Raw genomic sequence first — 15186 nt, 5'->3', positions numbered from 1 at the left:
TAGTAAGTAGCTGCATTGGAATTTGGACCCTGGGATTTTTAGATCCATAGCTTACTGTCCTAATTGGAGTGACAATTTATACATTAATTTGGCAAGAATTGATAGTTTGACTCTATTAAGACTTCCCATGACCACTTCTCCATTTATTTAGATTTTTAAAAAAAATTTTTTCAATGTTTATTGAGCAGAAGTGGGGGAGGGGCAGAGAGATTGGGAGACTCAGAATCCGAAGCAGGCTCCAGGCTCTGAGCTGTCAGCACAGAGCCCGAAGCAGGGCTGGAACTCATGAGCCCTGAGATCATGGCCTGAGCTGAAGTCGGACGCTCAACTGACTGAGTCACCCAGGCGCCCCTATTTAGGTTTTTAAAATACATTTCAATTAAAATTTTATAATTTTATATATAATATTCTTGCACATCTTTCACTGGATTTATTTCTAGGTACCTAGTATTTTTGTGGCTAACATAAATATTAAATTTTTCTTAAAAAAATTTTTTTAATGTCTGTATATTTTTGAGAGGGAGAGAGAGAGAAAGAGCACAAACAGCGGGAGGGCAGAGAGAGAGGGAGACACAGAATCTGAAGCAGGCTCCAGGCTCTGAGCTATCAGCACAGCTTGAACTCGCGAGTTGTGAGATCATGACCTAACCTGGAGTCGGATGCTTGACTGGAGCCACCCAGGCATCCTAAAATTTTTCCTTTTTTGAAGGTTTTATTTTTTAAATAATCTCTATACCCAAAGTGGGGCTCGAACTCACAACCCTGAGATCAAGAGTCACATGCTCCACAGACTGAGCCAGCCAGGCACCCTGATACTAAACATTTCCAACTGCAATTTCTAACTCTTTGTGGCTAGCGCATAGAAATGAAATTGAGTTTTGTATGCTCATGTCACTTTCAGCAAGGTAACTGAACCCTCTCCTTAGTTGCAAAAAATTTCTCTGTATGTTCTCTTGGTCTTCTATGTAGACAAAGTTGTATGGGCTTAATATCAGTCTTGTTTTCTTCCTTTCTAATCCTAACACCTTTGTTTCTTTTTCTTGTCTTATAGTGCTAGGAATTCTATGGTGTTGAATAGGTAGGATTCTAGTCCATTTCTTAGCAGCTAGGACCTTACAGATTCACAATGGACATAACCAGAGTAAAGGTATTATGAAGGCTCAGTTACTCAGCTACTACCAGTTATGCAGTATTAATCTGTGTCAGGTACTAAGTGCTTTCTGTATGTGAGCTCATGAAATCCACCTAGAATTCTGTGAGGTGAGGACAAATATTATCTTTATTTTATAATTGAGGGATTTAAGGCACGGGGAGAATATGTTACTTGTTCCATATCACATGGCTAGTAGACTGAGTCCACGTGGTGTGGTTCTGGAGTCCATTCTTTTAACTACTCTGCCAAACAGAATTAAAACCAGACCCTAATGCATTTACTTTTTTGTTTTTAAAGATTTTATTCTTGAGTAATCTTAAAAAAAATTTTTTTAATATTTATTTATTTTTGAGAGAGTGAGAGGCAGAGCACGAGCAGAGGAGGGGCAGGGAGAGAGAGGGAGACACAGATTCTGAAGCAGGCTCCAGGCTCCGAGCTGGCAGCACAGAGCCCGACACTGGGCTTGAACTCACGAACCGTGAGATCATGACCTGAGCCAAAGTTGGACGCTTAACTGACTGAGCCACCCAAGTGCCGCCCCTATTCTTAAGTAAACTTTACCCCCAGTGTGGGGCTCAAACCTACAACCCTGAGATCAAGAGTCGTGTGCTTTACCATCTGAGCCAGCTAGGCGCCTCCTCTAATGCATTTACTTTAAATAGTAGATGGCACTGTAATGTCACTTGCCTATATTAAAACAACAGTGAGTATGGATTACATTTATCTTGAGGTTGTGGGGAAAATGCACACCATTTTAAATCATATGTGTATGGAAATATAAAAAGAGGTCTCCTCTAGCCAGTTAATGCCTTCGTCTTCCTTTGCCTGTATGATCACATGCAGACCATGTGAGCTGGGTTCTCCAATAAGGTGAGGCATTAAATACCAAATGGCCATTAAGTAGAACAGTGAGGGGCATCTGGGTGGCTCAGTCAATTAAGTGTCCAACTCTTGATTTCAGCTCAGGTCATGATCTCACAGTTCATGAGATTGAGTCCCGTGTTGGGGTTGAGCTCTGCACTAAAGGCACAGAGCCTGCTTGGGATTCTCTCTCTCTCTCTCTCTCTCTCTCTCTCCCTCTCTCCCTCCCTCCCTCCCTCCCTCCCCCACTCAGGCTTGCACTCCCTCAGAATAAGCAAACAAACAAACAAACAAACAAACATTAAAAAAAAAAGGTAGAACAGAAAAAAAAGGTAGAACAATGATCAAAACATAATGAGTAGACTGCTTAGGTGTGTGTAATAGTGAATAGTGTATTTTTCCCTAAAGCGTTTATAATCTGGACATTTATATACAGACTCCAGTTAATTTAAGAAGACTTACTGGTGTTTCCAAATTGGCGTGATATCATTGGCAGATCTCTTTGTTCATGTATATTTATACTTGGGTAGTACTTCTAAGGTAGAGAGGAACCTTATCCTACCCAGAGCCAGTCAGAAGCAAAATGCCAGTGCCACTCATGTGGCCTGAGTCCATATTGGTGCTTCTGTAATGGAATGATGGGTTGACAACTTACAGCGTGAACTGGCTTATAGGAGCTCTGAGCCATATGAATCACTTATTTATAACTTATGAGTGACAATGAGTGGGTGAAAGTCTTGCAGGTTTTGTTTGGATTACATTTCCTTTGTAAACACAAATGAGATTAAAAAAAATTTTTTTTGATTACGCTTCTTTATTTTTGAGAGGCAGGGAGAGACAGAGCACGAGTGGGGCAGGGCAGAGAGAGAGGGAGACCCAGAATCCGAAGCAGGCCCCAGGCTCCAAGCCGTCAGCCCAGAGCCTGACGCGGGGCTCGAACCCACGAACTGTGAGATCATGACCTGAGCCGAAGTCAGACGCCTAACCGACTGAGCCACCCAGGCAACCCAAGTGCAGGTTATTTTTTAAGTCAAGGGCATGGTTGCTTTCACCTCTTAGTGCTCAGCATTAAATCATCCTTCCATTACTGACTTCTTTCTTGGCGTATTCCACTGTGCTTTAGGAATCTTTATTCTATGGGAGATACATCCCTCTATATCCAGAACTTCTACACAGACTACTTTGCTCTCGAGGCATGCAGAAATGTGAGAAGCCATGGCATACTGTCTCCCAACACTTGTCATCTGAACTGTAGACTGATACCTATTCAACTGCATACTGGACATTTTTATCTGGGTGTTCCAAAAGAAACTTCAGATGAAGCGTGTTCAATGAAATCTTTCTCTCCCAAACATCTGCATAAACCTTTTCTTGTATGTTCACTTCTTACCCAATGACAAACCTGTGGGTCACATACAGAGCCCCGTAGAAGCAAAGAAGAGGGAGGACCCTAACTCTGCCTTTGGTGTCTTGAGGGTGGGCATCAGGAAAAGTTCTACAGAGGACACGACACTGAGAAGAAAACTAGTGGATAAAAAAAGAAGGTGTTGAAGAAAGATAAAACAGTGTACCCCAAATTCATGCATTTGGGAAAGTATGGTAGATAAAGGGTATGGTCAGGCAAGGTGGGTAGGAGCAGAATCAGACTCAGGAGGAGGGGAGGCCGCTGTACAGAGGGTCAATCTATTACAGGCACTAAAACACTGATAAACGACACCAGTTCACTCATGTTCCTTTCTACACTTCATTATATAACTGGCAAAAACCGAAATCAGACCCCCTCTGACTGACATGTTCAGCACCTCGAGTAGAAATAAAAATGTTCAGGGGCGCCTGGGTGGCTCGGTCAGTTGCTCGCTCAGAGCGTCCAACTTGGGCTCAGGTCATGATCTTGTGGTTCGTGGGTTCGATCCCCGTGTCGGGCTCTGGGCTGACAGCTCGGAGCCTGGAGCCTGCTTCCGATTCTGTGTCTCCTTCTCTCTCTGCCCCTCCCCCGTCATGCTCTGTCTCTCTCTGTCTCTCAAAAATAAATGAACATTGAAACAAAATTTTAAAAAAAGAAATAAAAATGTTCCTAGTGGTGCTGACTTCTCACTGTCGAATGGTTTTTGCAACAGACCCGTGCAGGTTGTAGGTTCCAGCTACACGTGACACAACTAAACCCAAGACCAGTTGTATAGGACTGCCACCTAAATGCAGCAGTAAAGTATAGGACTATTTATTTGGAGTAAGAAATTGCATCTGGTGGCTACATTTTAAACGTTTCGCTATGCCTCCCAAGAAGTTGTCAGAGGATTTGGCAATTGTGTGGAATAAATTAATGTCATAAATCCTTCACCTTAGACATAAAGAAGAATAAAATCTTATTATCAGGAAATTCACTTCTTCCCATCCTCATTTTTAAAAATGGCTGAAGAAGTACTTAAAGAATATTGTTTTGAGGGATTCCTGGGTGGCTCAGTTAGTTAAGTGTCCGACTTCAGCTCAGGTCACGATCTCGTGGTTCGTAGGTTCAAGCCCCACATCGGGCTCTGTGCTGACAGCTCAGAACCTGGAGCCTGCTTTGGATTCTGGGTCTCCTTTCTCTATGCCCCTCCCCCGCTTGGGCTTACTCTCTCTCTCTCAAAAATAAATAAACACTAAAAAAAAAATTAAGAGTATTGATTGGACTGGGTGCCGAATTAATAGTCATCCTGGGAGTGCTACTTTCTATCCTTCATGCTCTGAATAGAGAGGAGCAATGAGATAGGCTGCAGAGATCAGTGGGGGACAGATAACTAGCAGGCCATATAAGCAACATAAAATACGAAATGTGTCTTCTGTGTCATTGGGATCCATGGAAAAGATTAAACTAAGAGATTGGTGTAATCTCATTTCCATTTCAGACGAGTCACTCCACTAGTCATGCAGAAGATGGCCAGAGCAGGGAGAGGAGGGAGTGCCATTAAAGGCCAGAAAAGCACCTAGGAGGCTGTTGACATAGTCTAGGGACAAAATGATGAATCTCTTTTCAGAGGCAGATGTGGCAAGACTTGGTGACTCGTTGGGTGTGGGGGAGGAAGTGAAGGGATGAGTCCAGAAAGATGTATTCACCCGTTCATTCCAAACATATATTGATCTCCTTATTTGTGCCAGAAGGTGCTAGAGCCTGGAAACCCAAAGACAAGTGAAACACACTTCCTGTGTTCAGGTAAAAGAAATAGATATGCGTGTAAATAATTATAAGGCGCATGATAGGTCTGTAGTAAAATTGCGTATAAGCTACATTGGGGGATCAAGAGGAGGAAGTCATTTACGCTACCTGGGAAATTTGAGGAAGACTGCAGAGAGGAGGTACCCTTGAGCCTGGTCTTCAGGAACATATGGCAGTTCCTGTAAAATCATTCCTGGAAGAGGGAGCTATGGGTACAAAGCAAAGTAAGTTTAAAGCAATGTAACCTTATTTGGGTAATGAAGCTTCAAGTTGTTCAACCTGACCGTGTGGGTGAATGAGGGGCTGAGGGTTGAGAGAGGCCATCTTTCATGAGAATAGCTCATGAAGTGCTTTGGAAAACCCCATGCTGATGAGTTTGATCTTGTCCTAAAAGTGATGAGTAGTCCCTGAAGGCTTTAAAAACAGGAAAGGGATGTGGTCTGCATTGTGTTTTCGGAAAAATCCCGGTTTTTGAGACGGAGTTCTGCAAGCAAAGTTGATGATGCTTTTTTTGTTTTGTTTTGTTCATTTGTTTCTACGGTACTTGCTGTTTTATCACTTATCACACTTGAGTCAGACTGAAAAGGGTTTGAATCCTGGATCCTTCAGCCACTTACCATTGGACCTTGGGCAAGTCAGTTTCCCATTGATTCTTTTTCCTCTTCTTTTGAATGAGGTACTAATAGCACCACCCCACTGGGTCTTGGTGGGGGTTAAAAGAGGTTGTGTATGTAACAGTGCCTTAAATACCACAGGCACAAAACAAAGAACACTGTTGTTTTTGTTTGCATGTTTCCAAGACAATGTACCCTGCCAGACTTTGACATTTCCAAGGATAAGAATTGTGCCTGTATTTGTTTCCAGGCTCTAGTGCAGTGCATAGCTATGGTGGACAAGATGATGTGCCAGCCAGATCCCCCATTAGTGAAGGAATTGCCCTAGTTGTTGGGATTATTGTCAGCAGAAGGTCTTCAGGTAGCCCCTTCAGGGATCACCTCAGCTACACAGAGCTGCCTTGCTCAAGGTCACGTCCCTTCCCAAGGTGCCTCAGACACAGTGAGGAGTTGATTTAGACATATACAGGCCTGGTGCTATCTACCCACGGAGAAGGCAGTTCTGAAGGGCAGCTATGGCTTTAGAGAGCACTATTGGGTTAGACAAGGCTATCACTGGGCTGCGTCGTAACTTGACTACTCCCACTGCCTGCTCGACTTCCTTTCTTCTCCCTTCCATAGATGTTTATGTCAAGGGCAACCCTTAGTAAACATCTTGCACATTGAAGTCCATCTCTGAACTGGCTTCCTAGGGAATGCAAACCACAATTGTGGCATTTAGTAGGTGGTCAAGAAGCTAGTTGAATGAATGAATGAATGAATGAATGAATGAATGAATTCTCAGCCAATTTATGCTGCTGAATGTGAAAATTATGGGCTTTCTGTGTTATTTAACCTTTCCTCCTTTCATCTTTATGGGGATATAGTAAACAATGTGCTCTGAAAGGAGAACATACTCTTAGGTATGTGAATCCAGGAATAAATTATACTCTGGCAGAGTGCAAACTTTCTGTGCCAAAAGTATTTCTGTTGGCTTCTCTCCTTATAATTAGACCATGTTCCTCCTTGAGGATGTCTTAAAAAGAAATGCTTCGGTTTTAAGAGAATGCAGTATGAAAGGAGGCTGTGTTGATAATGTCTTCCTTAAGAGATATCTAGTGCAAGAAACTTTAAAAATATTACATAAAATAAATCAACTCAGTACACCATAAGAAAATGTAGTCTTGTTTCTTAGTGTTCTTCTTGATAGGGAAGGGATTTTGATTTCTTTCTTCATCATGCTGTCATATATAACAAGGTGTTTTATACATATATATGTGTATATATATATACATAAGATCTGATGTCACACACAACTCAGATCGGCTTTCCTGTAGGGAGAGAGACATTCAGGTTCAGGTTGGAAAATTCCCTCTTGCATTTTGTCACAATTTTGAAGGCACAGGTCTAACAACACTGGTCATGTCTATAGCTATTCTAATTCAGATTTTTCTCCCCTGAGGAAGGTGTAGATGAAACCAGAGTTAGGGATGGGGAGAAATAGGTAGGTGCACACCATAAAATTATGCGTCTGAATGAAACTTCTGGACTGTGTTTCTTATCAGTTGAAAGCTGATAAGAGGCAATGATTTCAACGTTTATTTTTTTTTTTTATTTTTATTTTTGGGACAGAGAGAGACAGAGCATGAACGGGGGAGGGGCAGAGAGAGAGGGAGACACAGAATCGGAAACAGGCTCCAGGCTCCGAGCCATCAACCCAGAGCCTGACGCGGGGCTCGAACTCACGGACCGCGAGATCGTGACCTGGCTGAAGCCGGACGCTTAACCGACTGCGCCACCCAGGCGCCCCAAGAGGCAATGATTTCAATAAAATGTGACTGTACATCTAAATTCTGGTTTCCAAATGAAGAAATGAAATTACGAAGATATACGTTTGGAAAATAAAATGCGATTTAAGAAGGAGTAATCAAGTTAATCACTTAATCATGGATATCACTGGGCATACCAGAACCAAATGAAGCTTTATAAATGGTCAGGCATGGGGCACCTGGGTGGCTCAATTGGCTAAGCGTCTGACTCTTGATTATCAAGATTTCAGCTCGGGTCATGATCTCATGGTTCATGGGATGGCGCCCCGAATTAGGTTCTGCAATGGCAGCATGGACCCTGCTTGGGATTCTCTCTCTCCCTCTCTCTCTGCCCTTCCCCCGTTCACAGGTGCATGAGCTCTCTCCTTCTTTCTGTCTCTCAAAATAAATAAATAGAAACATTTAAGAAAATGGTCAAGCAGATGAACTTGCTAATTTAACAAATATGTCTTAGGCCGCTGCTGTGTACAGTCATTACTAGATTGTGGAGGAAGGAATCATGCTAGTGGCCTAAGCATGCTCGCGGCCTAACAGCCTAGCGTGGGCCTACAGGACCTACATATTTCAACCACGACCTAAACTCATCAGTATAGATAAGAGCTTCACTCCTGTAACGAGAGGAGTTTTGAGCCCTAAGTTCCTCCAAGAGGAAGAAAAATCCCTCTGAAATTTCATATAAGGGAGACATGTTACGGAAGAGACACATATTCCATATTCAAGAGTTCTAGATTGCACGGATGCTTTGTGAGGTATAGTAGGCACATAAGGGTAAAACCAGTTACTAGAAAGGTTTATGGAGTCAGGAAAAGAACTTGAAGTTATTTTTATTTTTACGAATGCTATCGAAGGAGAAAAATTGAGATTTGTTTTTGAATTTCATAATACTCAAATTCAGCAGACAGAAGTGATCAAATCAGAGAAAGAGCCGGGTGCCAACTTGTACTTACAAGAGGCTTTTCATGATCTTCCTACAGTACTTTTGATGTGACTGCAAAGCCAGTAGTTCAAACACATATCAAAAGATTCATTTCAATCAGTTGAAAGCAGAGAACGTATCCCGTGTCTTGGTCCCAACACAGGGAATGTCCAAAATTTAATAGTAAAAGAAATCAAAACTAAAGAACAAATGCAAAAACCCCAGACGTGTGGCAACCTTTCCTTGGGTTTGGTGTGAGGACGGACTATAATACTTCAAGTTGGTTGGGGTTGTTCATTCCTGGCCTATCCTCTGAATGTCTTTATGGTCATTCTCAGAGTAAGGGCTGTTCCCAGGAGTTCAGTTTCACCCAGTTTTTACCTTCCACACTTGTTTTGCTTTGTAAATACATGGCCATTACGTAAAAGTAAACATTCATTGAAAAGAAATAGGCTATCTCACCTCATTTTATAGCATGTAAGGTTAAAATATGGCTCTTAAGCTAACTGCTTCTCCAGAGGTATTAGCTGTGCAGTTACATATGCATTCATCCATTCAGCAAACTTTTAAAACAGTTGTATTATCAGTGGCACATAAAAATCGTATATATTGGGTCACATGGGTGGCTCAGTCGGTTAAGTGTCTGACTCTTCATTTTGGATCAGGGCATGAGCCCAGGGTCATGAGATCGAGCCCCACTTTGGGCTCTGCACTGAGAGTAGAGCCTGCTTGAGATTCTTTCTCTCCCTCTGCCTCTCCCCTGCTCACTCTCTCTCTCTTTCAAAAAAAAAAAAAGTATATGTTTAAAAAAATGTATATATTTAAGGTATGCAGCTTGAAGTTCTGATATATATACATATATATACACATATATGCACGTATATACATATATATGCACATATATGTACCTATGTACACATATACACATATATGTACATATATACATATATATGTATATACACGTATACATATATATATGTATATATACGTATGTGTATGGTGAAATCATCACCAGAATCCAGCTAGTTAGCAGATCCATCACTTCTGCATGGTTACCGTGTGTGTATATGTGTGTACTGAAGAGATTTAATTTAAGGTATATCCTCTTAGCAAAGTTCAAGTATGCAATACAGTATTAACTATAGTCACCATACTCTACGTTATATCTCCGGAACTTACTCATCTTGTGTAACTGAAAGTTAGTATGCTTTCACCAGCATTGCCCCATTTCCCTTGCGCCCCCCCCCGCCACCAAGCCCTGGCAACCACTGTCCTCCTACTGTCTGCTTCTATGACTTTGACTATTTTAGATTCCACATAGAAGTGAGATCATGCAGTACTTGTCTTTTTGCATCTGGCTTAATTTAGCATAATGTTCTCCAGGTTCACCTATGTTGTTGGAAATGGCAGGATTTCCTTCTTTTTAAAAAAATTTTTTTTTGATGTTTTTATTTATTTTTGAGAGACACGGAGAGCATGACCAGGGGAGGGACAGAGAGAGAGACACACACACACACACACACACAGAATTCGAAGCAGGTTCCAGGCTCTGAGCTGTCAGCACAGAGCCCGACGCGGGGCTCGAACCCATGAACTGCGAGATCAGGATCTGAGCTGAAGCCAGATGCCCAACCGACCGGGCCACCCAGGTGCCCCAGTATTTCCTTCTTTTTAATGGATGACTAATATCCCATTGTGTGTGTATGTGTGTGTATGTGTGTGAATATATATATATATATATATATATATATATATATATATATGTGTGTGTGCGTGTGTGTGTATGTTATATACCATATTTCTTTATTCATTCATTTGCCAAAGGACATTTAGGTTGTTTCCATATCTTGGCTATTGTGAATAATGCTGCAGTGAACATGGGGGTGTAGATATCTCTTCACCATCCTGTTTTCAGTTCCTTTGGATCTATACCCAGAAGTGGGAATGTTGGATCATATGGTAGTTCTATTTTTAGTTTTTTGAGGAATCTTCATCTGTTTTCCATAAAGACTGTACAAATTTACATTCCAACAAACAATGTACAAGGATTCCCTTTTCTTTACATCCTCACCAACACTTGTTATCTTTTGTCTTTTTAACAATAGTCATCCTAATATGACTGTGAGTATATATATGTGTGTGGAAAATACATACATATATACACATACATACATATATATTAATAGTCATCCTAATAGATGTGAGGTGATATTGTGGTTTTGATTTGCATTTCCCTGATGACTAGAGATGTTGAACATCTCTTCATATACCTGTTGGTTATATGAATTTTGTTTTTAAACAAGTGTCAATTTAGGTCCTTTGCCTATTAAAAAAATTTTTTTTAACATTTATTTATTTTTGAGAGAGAGAGGCAGAGTATGAGCAGGGGAGGGGCAGAGAGAGAGGGAGACACAGAATTCGAAGTAGGCTGCAGGCTCTGAGCTGTCAGCACAGAGCCCGATGCGGGGCCCGAACTCACAAACCGAGAGATCATGACCTGAGCCCAAGTGGGACGCTCAACCGACTGAGCCACCCAGGCGCCCCTGCCTATTTTTTAATTGGGTTATTTGTATTTTTGGAATTAAGTTGCATGAGTTCCTTATATCTTTTCAATATTAATCCCTTATCAAATATATGGTTTGCAAATATTTTTTCCCATTCTATAGATTGTCTTTTTTATTTTGTTGATTGTTTCCTTTGCTATGCAGAAGGTTTGTAGCTTGATATAATCCTGCTTATTTATTTTTGCTTTTGCTGCCTGTGCTTTTTGAGTTATATTCAAAAGAATCCTTGCCAAGAGTGATGTCAGGAAGGGTTTTCTCTGTTTTCTTCCAGGAGTTTTATGATTTCAAGCTTTATGTTTAAGTCTTTAATCCATTTTTAAATGTTTGTTTGTTTGTTTATTTATTTAGAGAGAGAAAGAGAACAAGTGGGCGAGCATGCACACGAGATCGGCGGGGGGCGGGGGGGCGGGCATAGAGAAAGGGAGAGAGAATCCTAAGCAGGCTCCATGCTGTCAGTGCAGAGCCCGATGTGGGGCTCGAACCCATGAACCATGAGATCATGACCTGAGCCCAAATCAAGAGTTGGACTATTAACCGACTGAGTCACACAGACACCCGAGTCTTTAATCTATTTTGAGTTGATTGTTGTGTATTGTGTGAAATAGGGGCTCAGTTTCATTTTTTACATGCAGATACCAGATTTTCCCAGCACCATTTGCTTAAGAGACCATTGTTTCCCCATTGTGTGTTTTTGGCACCCTTTTTGAATATCAATTGACTATAAATGCATAAGTTCATTTTTGGGTTCTCCATTTTATTCCATTGGTCTACATGTCTGTTTTTATGCTGGTGCCATATTGTTTGGATTACAATTACTTTATAATTTGAAGTTACATTCAACATACTTTTTATTGCGTATGTGGTTATATGGAAAAATGATACAAAAGTTGGGGATCCAAAGGTGAATAAGATTGTCCTTGCATTCATGGAGCTCACGGTCATTAGGATATGGAAAAGGAAACAGAATACTACAATCCAGTATAAGAAGAACTCTGAGGGAAGCTGTAAGCGAGAACAAAAGGCTTTGGTTTCCCACAAAATGTACACTTAAGAATGGAGAAGGGGAAATATGCTAGCGCAGCTTACTGGAGAAGATGGTGATGCCCAAGTCAAGTCTTGCATGACCATTACGAGTGATTTAAGCAAAGAGACAGGGGAAAGGCATTCTAGGCAAAGGGATCAGTACGTACAAAACATTAAGCTAAGACTAAAAGAGTCAAAATGGGAATGATGGAGGTAAAAAAACAAACAAGAAATTCAATAGGATAGAAAATTTCATTTTTAGTTCTAATGTGGTATTTCATCACCTCATTGAACAATTCAATTCAGAAGTTACCTGTATATGGATGGGCTATTTCTTTCACTTTATAATTCATACATTTCCCAGAAGAATCTTCTGATTTCTGAATGTTTACTATCGATTTTATTCATTTGGGAATTACATTTCAAATGGCCCAGCTTTTACAAATACCTACATGAGGGATTGATATAGCATTGGTGCAGTAGTTTCACTGTATGTTTACTACTGAAATTGGTCCAACCCTGGGCTTCTCAAGATGACTTTCTTACCCATGCACCCTGGGGCCAGCATACCATAATAATGGAAATTTGTAGCTTTCTTTTTTTAAAAAAAAATATATGAAATTTATTGCCAGATTGGTTTCCATACAACACCCAGTGCTCATCCCAAAAGATGCCCTCTTTGATACCCATCACATGTAGCTTTCTGAATAATAGCACATGGCAGCACCACTTAGGTAAGTGTAGAGATCTCATAACTTTTTAATACACTTTTGTAGTTTATTTATTTATTTTGAGAGAGAAAGAGAACAGGGGAGGGGCAAAGAGAGAGAGAGAGAGAGAGAGAGAGAGAGAGAGAGAGAGAGAGAATCCCAAGCAGGCTCTGTGCTGTGCAGAGCCTGATGCTGGGCTCGATCTCACAAACCATGAGATCATGGCCTGAGCCAAAATCAAGAGACAGACAGACGTTTAACTGACTAAGCCACCCAGGCATCCCGAGATCTCATAATTTTAGACCTATCACCCCCTTCTAAATACTTTCATGGCAGCCCACTGCCTTAAAAAATAAAGCCTAATTTCTTACGGAAAGTATTTAAAACCTGGGACAAATTCACCCCAAACTACTATTCCAGGCGTCTTTCCCTATGTCTTTATTCCCCTTCACACCCTGAATGCATCAACCACAACAGAGTTCCTTGTTATTGCCTGAATACATCCTGTAGAGTTTTAGTTTGAAACTCTGCCTGAAATTCCCTTCCTCACTGCACCCCACCACTTTATGGCTCCCTTCCTTTATATTTAATATAGCTCTTTTTTTTTTTGAGCCTATTGGACTTTATTTCTAGTAGAAACACTTAATCCTATTGGATACTGGTGGTTAATACCAAGTCCAACTGTGTTGTGTTCAAATTCTCTGCCTTTTAAAAAAAATATTTATTTTTAAGTGTTTATGTATTTTGAGAGAGAAAAAGAGCATGAGCAGGGGAGGGGCCAAGAGAGAGGGAGAGAGAGAATCTCAAGTAGGCTCTGCACTGTCAGCACAGAGCTTGATGCAGGGCTTGAACTCACAAACCGTGAGATCATGACTGGAGCTGAAATCAAGAGTTGGACGCTCAGTCAACTGAGCAACCCAGGTGCCGCTGTAATTTATTTATACAAACTCAAGTTGGTTAACATACAGTGTAGTCTTGGCTTCAAGAGTAGAACCCAGTGATTCCTCTCTAATGTATGACGCCCAATTCTCATCTCAAAAGTGCCCTCCTTAATGCCCATCACCCATTTAACCCATTCCCCCACCCACTTCCCCTCCAGCAACCCTCAGATTGTACTCTGTATTTAAGAGTCTCCTATGGTTTGCCTCCCTCTATGTTTTTATCTTATTTTTCCTTCCCTTCCCCTATGTTCATCTGTTGTTTCTTAAATTCCACATATGAGTGAAATCATATGATATTTGTCTTTCTCTGCTTAACTTGTTTCACTTAGCATAATACACTCCAGTTCCATCCACGTGGTTGCAAATAAATCTCTGCCTTTTTTAATAGCACCAGTCAGTTGATCATATTAAGCCTTTGTTTCCTCATCTGTAAAATGGAAATAATTACAATACCTTTGTCATAGGGTGTGGTGAGGATTAAATGACATAATTGTAACATGCTCAACACAGTGCCTGACATGTAATACTCAATAAATATTGAATAAATGCTCAGTACATGTGAGTTCTTTCATTAGTATTTCTCTAGGTACCTCTCTCTCTTTGTAGAACTGCATCTTTCAGAACTGTGTCTGGATGTACACAGCACTTGTCATGGGCTTTGTAAATAAGGAGGAATGAATCGATTCGAAAGGAGCTATGTGGCCAGTTCCCTAGCGGATCAAGAGATTTGTGAATGGATGAGAACTTGTACTGAGCCAATTTTTCTTTCCAAACATATATCTAACTATAACCAAAACTCACAATTCTCCTAGGTTTCATAGCATTCTGTAGACATGATATCATCTGGGTATCATGTGACTTCTTACGGGGTTTCAGATTATGAAATATGGTTAGGCTTTTGACTAACAGAAGAAGATTTGTAGGAGATTTCAAATTTACATAATTGGTTCTTGTTTTTCATTTTTTTCTATATTTGGAGTTCACTGAGTGAAATAATTTCCTAGTCACAGTTGAATGGAAAACCATAGTCAAGCTACAAATTAGAGCAAAATACTAGCTTCTTGATATATTTGTTCAAAATGCAATTTCCCTCTGCTCCCAATATAATTTACTAAATAAGTACAGTCTAATTACATGTCAATTTTTTTCCTTTTTGCGATACACCAAGATATTTTTCTATCATTTAGTGATTGCTTGGAATCTTGCCAGCTAGGAATCATATACCAACCGCCAAACATCCCACTCAGAGTCCCCTCAACATAAGAGGCTTAGGAAGTGTTGAAACCTACATCTGTTAGAGCTGGATAACAATCAGAGGGAACAATGTACAAATGGCTAATACATGCTTAGAGCACAGTTTCAAAAGCACAAAGCCATTTGCTTTGCTTATCAAATTAAAGATA

Source organism: Felis catus, chromosome X, assembly GCF_018350175.1.
Source record: "Felis catus isolate Fca126 chromosome X, F.catus_Fca126_mat1.0, whole genome shotgun sequence".
In the NCBI taxonomy this organism is placed as follows: domain Eukaryota; kingdom Metazoa; phylum Chordata; class Mammalia; order Carnivora; family Felidae; genus Felis; species Felis catus.
This window is presented reverse-complemented; position numbering follows the sequence as displayed.